We start from the raw sequence: 12,066 nt of genomic DNA, 5'->3' as shown, positions 1-12,066 counted from the left end.
TTTTCCCTCCCCTGTTCTTCCCTCACTGCCCCCTTGTGGTTGCTTTCTTCTCCCTCCCAAGTGAGACTGAGGCCCTTCAGCTTGTTGACCTTTTTGAGTTCTGTGGACTGTATCTTGGGTATTCTGTACTTTTGGGGGGGCAGGCTAATATCCTCTTATTAGTGAGAACATATTGTGCATGTCCTTTCGGGTCTGAGTTACCTCAATCAGGATGATAATTTCTGGTCCATCCATTTGCCTGCAAAACTCAGGATGTCCTCATTCTTAATAGCTGAGTAGTATTGCATTGTGTAAATGAACCACATTCACTAGGCAGAAGCTTTAACATAATATATATATATATATGTATATTTACATACACATATGATACATATATATGAATATGTATCAGTACTTACGCATGTGCATAATATACCCATTAAATACATGATTTATACAACAAACACACACACATACATATATACAATTTTTGAAATTAAAATCATTTGGTATTGTTTTAATCCCAAAGAAAAGAACATATACTTCTCTCTTCCATTTCCTTCCTCACATCTTCCCATATAATCTTTCCTGTTCTGCTTCAAATTGATGGCCTCATTTTTCATTGTTTTTGCAATATACATATTTGTATTTACATGTATATTACTAAATATAAACTGTTGAGTTTATACAATATTACTTGTACATATGGTGTTTTAGCTAATCACTTAGCATTGGAGAATTAATTGGAGTGCTTTTCTCTGAGTTTCACCCATCTTTTCCAATCTCAACTTTCCATAGTTTCCTACAGTTCTTTGTCTAGGGTTGAGCCACCATGGCATTTACCCCTTACTTTTGCATGTTTGTTGGTGTCCTTCTTGTTCACTTCATGTTTGGATGGTCATGTTGGTAAGAATTCACGGATATAGCTTCTAATGTTACTCGGACATATAAGTTCATAGCAAATTTCTTGATCCCCTGACTCTTACACCTCCACACGTTCCCCCCAGCAATGTTCCCTGAGCCTTAGATGTGGGAGTGTTTCATAGATTTATCCACTGGGACTGGGCTGTAAAACTACATTTTGCTTGTTACTGCTTTCTGTAGTCATCTCAGTCTGTGTCACAGACATACAAATGTTCTCTTGATGAGGAATGAGGACTACATTTATGTGTGTGTATAAGAGTTTATATCATTGGTAGCTATTGTCCCAGGTTAGTAATTCAGCAGTTGTAGATTCTTATTCAATGACTACGATTTTAGAAGCACTTTATTAGCTATATCTCCAATACCCAGCACAGTATGCCCCATGTTAATTGGACCTTAAGTCTATTTAGAGTTGTTGGTTATTGCCAAAGTTTTGTGTGCCACTATGGCATGCTTAGGGCGATTGTGCCATTCTTGTCATAGCTCAGTGTGACTGTTAGTTGGTTCTCACCTTTGCAAGCCTGCATAGCATCTTCCACTATCATGGAAGCTAGCTATCAGGGAGGAGACATTCAGGTCAGTTCTGTCCCAAGGATCTCTAATTCCTGTTTCTGAAGAGCATGGTCTCTTCTACTTCTACGATGTAACACAGGACCAACAACAATAGTGTGTGTTTTGAAACTGTCTTAGACATTTCTACCAACAACTCAAAAGAAGGCCTCTTATGTCTGGTATTGAAGATTGTATTAGGTGGTCTTTTATTCTTGGAAGGAACACTCTCAGTACAAGTGAAAAGAGCTCATAAAAACATAAGCATATGCATGTATGTGTATTTGAATATTTATATGTATATATGTATATTTGTACACTGAAATCCATGAAATATAGGCTTTTACCCTTAGGTAGTTAAAAGTATGACCCTGTGACTTCTTATATATTGTTACTTTACCTACCATCCTCCTTCTCCTGTAGCTATCTCTTTCTCCTTTCCCAAATTTGTCCCTTCTTTTTCATTCCCCTATGAGAGCACTTTCATCTTGCTATTTCCCTTGATCCTCTTCTCGCTTTCATATATATATATATATATTTGCATATATATGTGTGTGTGTGTGTATACATATATATATAATCCTACATATAGAGACATATATATCTCCTATATATAGAACAATAATTTTCCAAGCAAATGAACAGACATAGGCTGCTGTGAAAGAGCCTACACAGATAAATGTTTATTCTGAAAAGGTTTGCCCTGCTTCATATAATTTTCCATTATACAGTGTACATGCAAAGAACCATTACTTAAAGTCACATATTTCTTCTGGATTTATGTAGTCCTTTCCATTATAGATGTGATTGTTAGTGTTAACATTTGTAAGCTGGGAAGTTATATAATTGTTTAATTTGCACACAATAAGAAGATGAAGTAGTTTATAGCTAACTACCAATAATTTCTCTCTTCCACCAGAAAAAGAAACAAAAACTAGATAATCATGAAACAAGATATAAAATACCTTATAACAAAATTTTCTTGTAATATGAAATGTCTGAGTTTCTCTTTTTTATAACGTTTTCGAAAATATTTTATATCTTTCAAAATAATTTAAACACACATGTATTTATAAAAAAGATTATCTTCTATATCCTCTATATATTACTTTGCAATGGTTTGTTTATTGGTACAACTTTAGCACTTTTGATCATAAGTTGGATGTATGAAAACATCTTAGTGACCCAGAACTGTTTTATTTATTATTTAGCTGTTGTTCATGATTCGGCTTTTCACGTCACTTTCATATCCTAATGGAAGTCACTGGACCTGTTTATGGCTGACCATCCTACTGCTGCTCATTCACTTCACTCATTACTTTTATATTAATCCTTAGGCATAGAAATTCTGAATCAAGCAGAACTTCATATTCTGTCTTTTATGGAGCCCTGCTCTATATTAATACCATACTATGTTACATGCCTACAAGCATTATGACTTATTTTGTAAGTATTCATTTCATTAGAAAAGGTTAGAATAATCTTAATAACCCATTATGATAAACTAACAGTATAAAGCTACTAGAAACATGTTGATTCTTTCTACAATTACTTTTTGCATATTTAGAGATGGATATTTTTATTTACAATTACATTCTAATTTTGCTTATATTCAGGCTATAAGTTCTTGTAGTTAGAAAACAAATAAGAAAACTTGAGAAAATGCAAAGATATCAAACCTAGATAACACACAATAATTGTGGGAGACTCCAACACACCACTTTCAGCAATGGACAGGTCATGGAAACAGAAAGAAAAAAAGTAGATAAGATACAGTGCATTTTAAAGATTTGCTTTGAATAATTTTTATTTATGTGTATGCGTGTTTGTCTGTATATGTATCTGTTGTGTGTGTATTTGTGTTTGTATGTATGTGTTTGTGTGTGTATGTGTTTGTGTGTGTATGTGTTTGTGTGTGTGTATGTGTTTGTGTGTGTGTATGTGTTTGTGTGTGTATGTGTTTGTGTGTGTGTATGTGTGTGTGTGTTTGTGTGTGTGTGTGTATGTGTGTGTGTGTGTGTGTGTGTGTGCGTGTGTGTGTGTGTGTGCCTAAAAAGAGGCCAGATGACAATGATGGATCTCCTGGAACTATAGTTACAAGAGGTTGTGAAATATACGAAATGGGTGCCAAAAACCACAAACTTGGATCCTACAGAAGAATAATAGACAGTGTTGACCTTAGAGCCATCTCTCCAGCCTCCAAATGCAGTTCACTGAAGAAGAGACATTGCCTGCTCTATTTTCAGGCATCAGTGAGCAGCAACTGTGTGTAACTATTCAGTGTGATTTCCAATCTCATTTCCAGTAAGGCTATAAAGTCCATTCCATTTTTATGCTTTGGACAAAAGTATGCTTCTTTTTCTAAGGCTGATACATAATGTATCAATCACTTTTAAGATTTTAATATTTCTAGTAGAAGACAATAATTTAAGCATAAGGCTATGCAGTTCATTTTATGTTAAACTAGATCATGCTCTATAGAAAAGACAAAATTTTAAAATATCACTAGATATTTTAACTTTGTACTTATTGAAAGTCAATGTATTGTCTGAATATATTTTGGTGAGTAACACTTACTCCACCATATGTTCGAGTTGTGCTGAGAAATGTCAAAGACAATGTGAATTTTCTTATGATGATTAAGAAATATATTATACATTGAAGGAATCAGAGAAAGGACTGAAAGAGCTTGAAGGGGCTTAAGACCTCATAAGAACAACAATGCCAACCAACCAGAGCTTCCAGGGACTAAGCCACTACCCAAAGACTATATATACATGGACTGACCCTGGACTCTGACCTCATAGGTAGCAATGAATAACCTAGTAAGGACACCAGTGGAAGGGGAAGCCCTTGCTCCTGACAAGACTGGACCCCCAGTGAACACGATTGTTGGGGGGAGGGCGGTAATGGGGGGAGGATGGGGAGGGGAAAACCCATAGAGAAGGGGAGGGGGAAGTGTTAGAGGGATGTTGGCCAGGAAACCGGGAAAGAGAATAATAATTGAAATGTAAATAAGAAATACCCAAGTTAATAAAGATAGAGGGGGAAAAAAGCAAGCTGAGCAAGGCAGGGGGAGCAAGCCAGTAAGTAACATCCCTCCATTGGCTCTGCATCAGCTCCTGCTTCCTGACCTGCTTTAGTTCCAGTCCTGACTTCTTTGGTGATGAACAGCATGGAAATAAGCTAAATAAACCCTTCCCTCTCCAAAAAAAAAAAAAAAGAAAAAGAAAAAAGAAAAAGAAAAAAAGAAATATATTGTAAATTATAAGCACAAAACCCAGGACATTAGAATCAAAATATAATATTGGATTGTTCTCACTGGCTGTAAAAATCAAGTAGTGAAAGGACATAAATGGAGGTAAAGTCACAGCAACAGTATAATACTTCAAAATATACAATGTTATTCATCAATTATGAGGAGAAACAGAAAAGATAAAAAATGCACATGTACATAGTGACAAGATTAATATATCTATTGTTGTCTGGTAATGTAGGCATTCTTTGCAACACCTAAAATGTAAAGGGGGCATTACCATGTCAGTTGACGTACACACTTCTGCAAAGCCTAGGAGAAATGACTATTCTTGTGGTCTTGCAAGCTTTCTGTAAGCAAATGAAGGTAGAGGTACAAGGAGAACACATCTAAAACTCTGCCCAGGGACTGCGGCATAGTCTGTATTAATTTTAATAAGAATTTTTATCTTAAATGAAGATGCTAAAAGTAGTAAAAGACACTTACACCCCCTACTCATGAATTTTTCCTAGTAGGAAAGGGAGATGAATTGCTCGTAATTGTTGATTACTGTAGAGACATCATTGTTCTTACACTGCTAAGAAGCAGTCAAAGCTAACACTGAAAATTCCTCAGTGAATGACTGTTCCCAAAAATTTCTGTACTCGCTATACCCAAGGATATTGCCAACAATGTGATATAGCACCATTGCCTCTGAGGAAGAGCTAGGAATTGTTCATTCACAGTGGAGCAATGACCTTGGCAGGGTCTGAGTAAGTGAGCATGTTTCTAATTACAGCTCTAAAACAAATAAAAATACTGTAAACCACTAATGAAATCACTGCTTTAAGAGAAATTTGCATGATTCACTTCATTTTGCAAAATATGCAGGAACGATTAGTGGTTTTACCCCATAAACGTGATGATAAATAAACAGACTATCTAAGTAATAATTATCAGCTCACAAGTACTTAAATAGCATTATTTTTTTTAACTATTAAAGCATGTGTTTGGAGACAGGGTTTTTCTGTGTAGCCTTCACTGACCTGAAACACACAAACCAGTGAGCCTTGAACTCAGAGATCCGTTTGGGTCTGCCTCCTGAGTACTGGTGGATTAAAGGTATAAGCTACCACTGCCTGGTTTCCATTGCACTTTCAGAGGTTGATAAATATCACAATATACAGTGAAGTAATTTAGGAAGTTGACTTCCACTTGTTTTTTTCTTTTCCTATTACATTACAAATCCATTCAAAGCCCATATTTGTCTATTTTTTGTTTACATTTGAATGAATATGAAAAATTGTTTTCTAAATGGAAATTGCCTGAGATCTGAACAGTTCAATTGCCACTGTGATATTTTTGAATCAGTTTTTCTAAAACTATTATATTAAGAAAGATGGGTTTTCAATAATTCTGGTATGCATATTTCTGTTTGAAGTATTCTTTCCTTCAGGCTTCTAATAATAATCCGTTATAGTTTAAAATGAAATATTGTATTGCGGTAGATGAGGTTCATATACAGTACTTGTGGTGGTCTGACTATGGTTAGTCCATGGGAAGTGGCACTAGTAGGAGGTGTGGTCTACCTGCAGTAGGGTACTGTGTCATTTTGGAGATTGGTCATTGAAGTCTCATATATATGCCCAAGTCTGGTCATTGGGATCTAGAACATCCTCCAGGCTGCCTTTGGATAAAGATGTAGAACGCCTGGCTCCTCCAGCACTACTCTACCTGCAGGCTGCTATCATTTCTGCCATGATGCTAATGGACTAAGCCTTTGAGACATTAAGCCAGCCCCAATTAAATGTTTAGAAGAGCTGCCTGGGTCATGGTGTCTCTTCACACCAATAAAACCCTAAGAGAGTACTTTTATATCTCTGGCTTTAATTGACTGTATCAAAATTAGTTTCAAAAATTACAATGATAATAATCATATTTAAAGAATTATTATGAATTTCGTTTCCATGTTAAAGATGAAACAAAAACAAAAATTTGAATCTGTAACTTAAAGCTTCATCTCAGTATACTTTTATATTCTGTAGGACAGCTTTATGAGCAAACAATGGAAAATATGAATCAGAATAAATGTTGGTGATCAGAAGTCCTTATCCCATTTAGCAGATGTTATATACTTCCTATGTGACTAGTATGTACCAGGTGAAATAGACCATTAATAATGGCTATAAATTATATCTTGAGAAGTTTTGTAGTTTATGTGGAAATCTCAATATAAGCATATCAAAAAGACAGTTGAAGTGACAGGCAGCCTAGCCATGAAATTATATATGCAAGTACCTCAAGTTGGAAACAACAAAAATGTATTAAATCAATAAGTTCTTTTTTGAGATCATTAACAAAATTTAAATTCTATATTCTCAGATTTTTCATATTTAGATTATTAACTCATACTTCCACATTGTGTGTGTGTGTGTGTGTGTGTGTGTGTGTGTGTGTTGAGGTGACATTTGTTAAGTCTTTGAAGTTTTTGCATAAATAATGTAGTGTATTAAATTGGTTTTCATTTTTAAGCTATGATAAACAGAAGTAATAACAGAAACAGGTATTTACTCATGGCTCACAATGGTTCCAAACATTTAAAATAACTGCCTTTCATGTGATGATATCAGTAGGATGGTCAGAGTCCTTTTGCACTATTGAGGTAGAAACTGCTGGTAAGAACCAGTCAGGGTAGAATGTGCCTGTAACCCGGCAACTGGAAAATGGAGACAGATGATTAGGATGTTCAGATATTCGGGGCTAACCTTGGTTACATAGTAAATTTGAGGCCATCCTTTTTCCCTCCCTATCTTCTTTTTTCCTTCTCTCTCTCTCTCTCTCTCTCTCTCTCTCTGTATATATATATATATATATATATATATATATATATATATATATATATATATATATATGGTGTGTGTGTGTGTGTGTGTGTGTGTGTGTGTGTGTGTGTGTGTGTTGAACTCTAGGTTTAGTGAGAGGCCATTTCCAAAAGCTAAAGTAAAAAGCAATTGGTATAGAAACTTGCGATCAACCTTTGGCTTCCATGTGTAAATGTGCATATGACCACACAATCAGGAGCACACATGCACACTCATATAGATACATAGACACACACAGATTGATATGCATATACACTCTATGTGTACACAGAAAGAAACCTTTTGATTTTGCCAGTCTTTTGCATTGCATTCCTCTCAGTACATGGCTGCACAAAGCCACTGCAGTATGCAGTTAGGGGCGGGCAGGCATTAAGTGGTGTCATCTCATTTTATCATTGTTCTAAAGACCTTAGGTATAGGGTGTGTGGATCATCAATTTCCATAACTGTGGCATGAAACTTTGTATAGGTCTAGAAGTCAGGAATCCTTAGCCTTTTGTTGGTTTTGAAACTTTTGGACAGAGTTATTAAGGCCCCTTAACTCTTGATGACAGCCAATTTTTGTAGCTCTTGTGCTGACATACTAAATTATATACCATTCTGTTGTTGTTTTAATAAGCTTTCACTGTTACTGAAAGTTTCTTAGAGTAAATAAAAATTGTCAATCTTACTTCCAAATAGCATATTCTTGATAAGATACTCCTTAATTTTTAATATTAAAATTTCTTATAATGTAAATACATCTTAGTATCTTAGTCAGGGTTACTACCACATTAATGAAACACAATGACGAAAGCAAGTCGGGGAGGTTAGGTTTATTTGTATTATATTTCTGCATGCAGTACATCACTGAAGGGAGTTGGGGCAGAAACTCAAGCAGATCAGGAATCTTGAGGTAGGAGCTGATGCAGAGGTCATGGAGAGGTGCTGCTTACTGGATTGCTCATCATTACCTGCTTGCTCAGTTTCCTTTTTTATAAAACCTAGGATCACTTGCCCAGGGATGGTGCCACCCACTATGGGCTGGGCCACCCTGCATCAATCACTAATTAACAAAATGCCCTACTATTGAAATATTTTCTCAACTGAGGTTCCCTTCTTTCAGATGACTCTAGCTGGCATTCAGTTGAGATCAAACAATCTCAGATGGACACACACACACACACACACACACACACACACACACACACACATATATATCAAACTGCAAAATTTGCAATTTACTCCTTTTTTCATTATTTTTAGTGAAAATACATTCTTGTCTTATACAATACATCCTGATCACAGTTTCCTCTCTTTCTACTACTCCAATCTAGCCACCCCATTCCTTCTCTCTCCTAGATTCTCCTTTGTTTATTTTTCAGAAAAGAGTAGGCATCTAAGATGACAGTCACACAGGACAAAGCAAGATACATCTAGTAAGACTGGACAAGATACACCCAGTCATAGGAAAAGAGTCCCAGTGTCAGGCACAAGAGTCAAAGATATAACTGTTCCCACTGTTAAGAGGCTCATAAGAACACCAAGCTAAGAGTCATAATATATATATACACAGAGGATTTTGGGCAAAACGATGCAGGCCCAGGGCTTGTAACTTCAGTATCTCTGGGCCCATGTGAGCCCTGTTTAGTTGATTTTATGGGCCATGTTCTCTTAGTGTCCTCCATCCCCTCTGATTCCTATAATCTTTCCTTTCCCTCTCCAACAGGGTTTCCCAATCTCCAAGGGGAAGAACCCCATGGAGAACTTCAATTTAAACTTCCTCTCTGATCAACCTTTGGCCCCAATGTATAAACATGTGCACATGACCACACAATCATATACATGTACACACATGTACACACATATAAATACATAGACATACACACAGACAGATAAACATACACACCCTAGGTGTACACAAAGAGAAACCTTTCAAATTTGCTTTGAATTACTCTCAGTACCTCTGTGCCCACTGCCATCAGCTGCCAGAGAAACCTTGTATTGTGAAAAACAATTCTTGTTTTGCTCTTACAAAAATGTCTTCAAATATTTGAAAAAAATAAAGAAAACATAAAAAGTGTAGTAAATAGGAAAATACATAATGCTTAGAAGAGAAGAGACAATGAAGTGATGAATTTTGATAATGGAGAGAGCCCATCTCACAGGTCATGTTTGCATCAGACACTCTAATCACCACATCTTGTGTGTAGGAAGCAAATGATGAAAAAAGAACCATAAAGCACTTTATGAAGCACTTTGGTGGTAGTGTCTTGACAACCCTTTCTTCACTGTTCTGATTGAATAGAAAAGACACTCAACTGAAAGGCTGAGGACACAGGCTGTGGGGGAGGATCAGTCAGTACAAAGTCAAGTCCTAAATTTTGAGGAATGAAGCTACATTCTGTGGTAGGAAGACATTTTATTAAAGTAATATTGTTTGTCTATGTGCAGGGTCAAAGAATGAATCTATGGCCTTTTGCATGCTAGGCATGTTCTCTTTGCTGTGACATCAAGAAAATCTGTAGTATAAACATGGCTGATAAGGAGATCGACCGGTCCCCCTTTTATTTATAAACCATAAGATAAAGAAGACCACAACCTTGAGTAAATCTTCAGTGTAAATAAGCCGAAAGTATATTTTATATTGGAGGTTCTATCATTGTAAACTAATCAATCATATAAGAGAAGAAAACATCTATTTACCAAGCACAGGAGAGATAATTCAGCTCAAGAGAAAATTATCATCTGTCTGGATTTTCAACAATACTTGCATATGGAGACCTTTCTCTGTAGTTACATAAAAATTTTATGGTGGTACTTTAGAACAGCCTAATGAAAACTCACACTGAAGGATTTACACACTCATGACAGTTATCTGTACTGCATACACCTTTGTGGGCGTCTTTGCACATTAGCCTAGGCAATCACCCTATAGCCTATGATTCAAACACCAACCAAAAACCATCAGTGACGGTCTCAAAAAAGATTGTGTGTAGAAGTGTCACAGTGCAGTGACTACACATGTCAAAAAGTTTTCCATACAAATGGCAAAAGTATGTGTGTGCACTTTCTTGCTGCATTAATTTTCTTTATTTTTGAGTTTGTTTTTGTTTTCATTTTTCATTGTTTGTTGATTTTCTTTTTTTATTAATTTTAAGGAAGAAAATGAAGGTGAGTGGGTAGGAAGGAGGATAAGATTGGGGATGAGTTGAGGAAAAGAAAGACTATGACCAAATGATAATGTGTTATAAAAAATCACAAAGTTAAATGAACTGATAATCATTCTCATGTCATTTAAAGGATATCACATGCTCTCTTTCCTTCCTTTTCTTTCTCATTTGGCTACTATCCTAAAGAGTCTTGTTTAGAAAAGAGCAGAAATACCAAATAATTGTAGCCAGAATTCCTCCATTATTGCTTGAGTCTGCTTTCAGCTGTCTGCTCTTCACCTGACTCCCACATCCTGTCATCTTGAACATTTAATGACAATTACCTCTCTTCTTCACCTTGCCACATTAGCTCTGTTAATTTTTTTTTTTTAGGTTTCAAGTTTCCACCTCTCTTACAGTTTATTTCAGGATATTGCTAATAAAGGAAGGTTCAACAAACTTTGATATTAAACATTTTAGACTTCATATGAGACATGTGTTCTCTGTCACTGTTACTCATCTCTGCCCCAGCTGACTGAATACAGCCATGAACAATACATAAACAAAGGAATGCTATGCTACTACACTAAAACGGCAATACAGAAACATGGAAGTAAGGTGGATTTTGTCAGGGACCTGTAGTTTGACAAATTCTAAGGTAGATACTCGTGAAATGTGGTCACTTTCAATTAAATCACTCCATTTCTCACACGTGCACTCAGTATCTGACACCAAGTAGAAACATTTCATTCCTTTGACATTTGAATTAGAATTGTAGTACTGTCCATGTCATTATGAAATGGCAACAGAAATAATGTTCAGATCCTTCTGAGAATCAAAGACCTTCTGCAGTTTCCACGTTAACTTTGTGGAATGATTGCTTTTGAATGTGACTGATGTTAGCCTGACGTTAACTATGGTGCCATCTTAAGTCCATGGAGCAAGCTGTGTCACTGTTATAACTGACAGTGCCTAGCTCTTGACATGTGTCAAATATCTTCTATGTATATGAACAATCTGAGATATTCAACTGGAAATCACCCTGCTCACTACAATTCTAGCTCTCACCTGGCTATAGTAACATGAGAAATCTTTTGCTAGAACTTCCTAGCTACATGCAGATAGCAAAGATTCCTTAAGTCATTATAATACTACCACTGTAAGTTGCTTGATGTATAACTCCATATAACAAGAACCATTAAATAGTTATCCTTTTAAAGTTATATTTTACACAGCAGGACTTTTATTATAAAATGTCGGCTTACCTTATTGAACTTGGTATTGAACTTGGTTGGTATAATCATCAAAAATAAATGGTTACATTAAGGAGTATATATCTACACAATTTGGTATTGGCCATTTACTTA

This window comes from Rattus norvegicus, chromosome 4, assembly GCF_021556685.1.
Source record: "Rattus norvegicus strain SHRSP/BbbUtx chromosome 4, alternate assembly SHRSP_T2T, whole genome shotgun sequence".
Lineage (NCBI taxonomy): Eukaryota > Metazoa > Chordata > Mammalia > Rodentia > Muridae > Rattus > Rattus norvegicus.
This window is presented reverse-complemented; position numbering follows the sequence as displayed.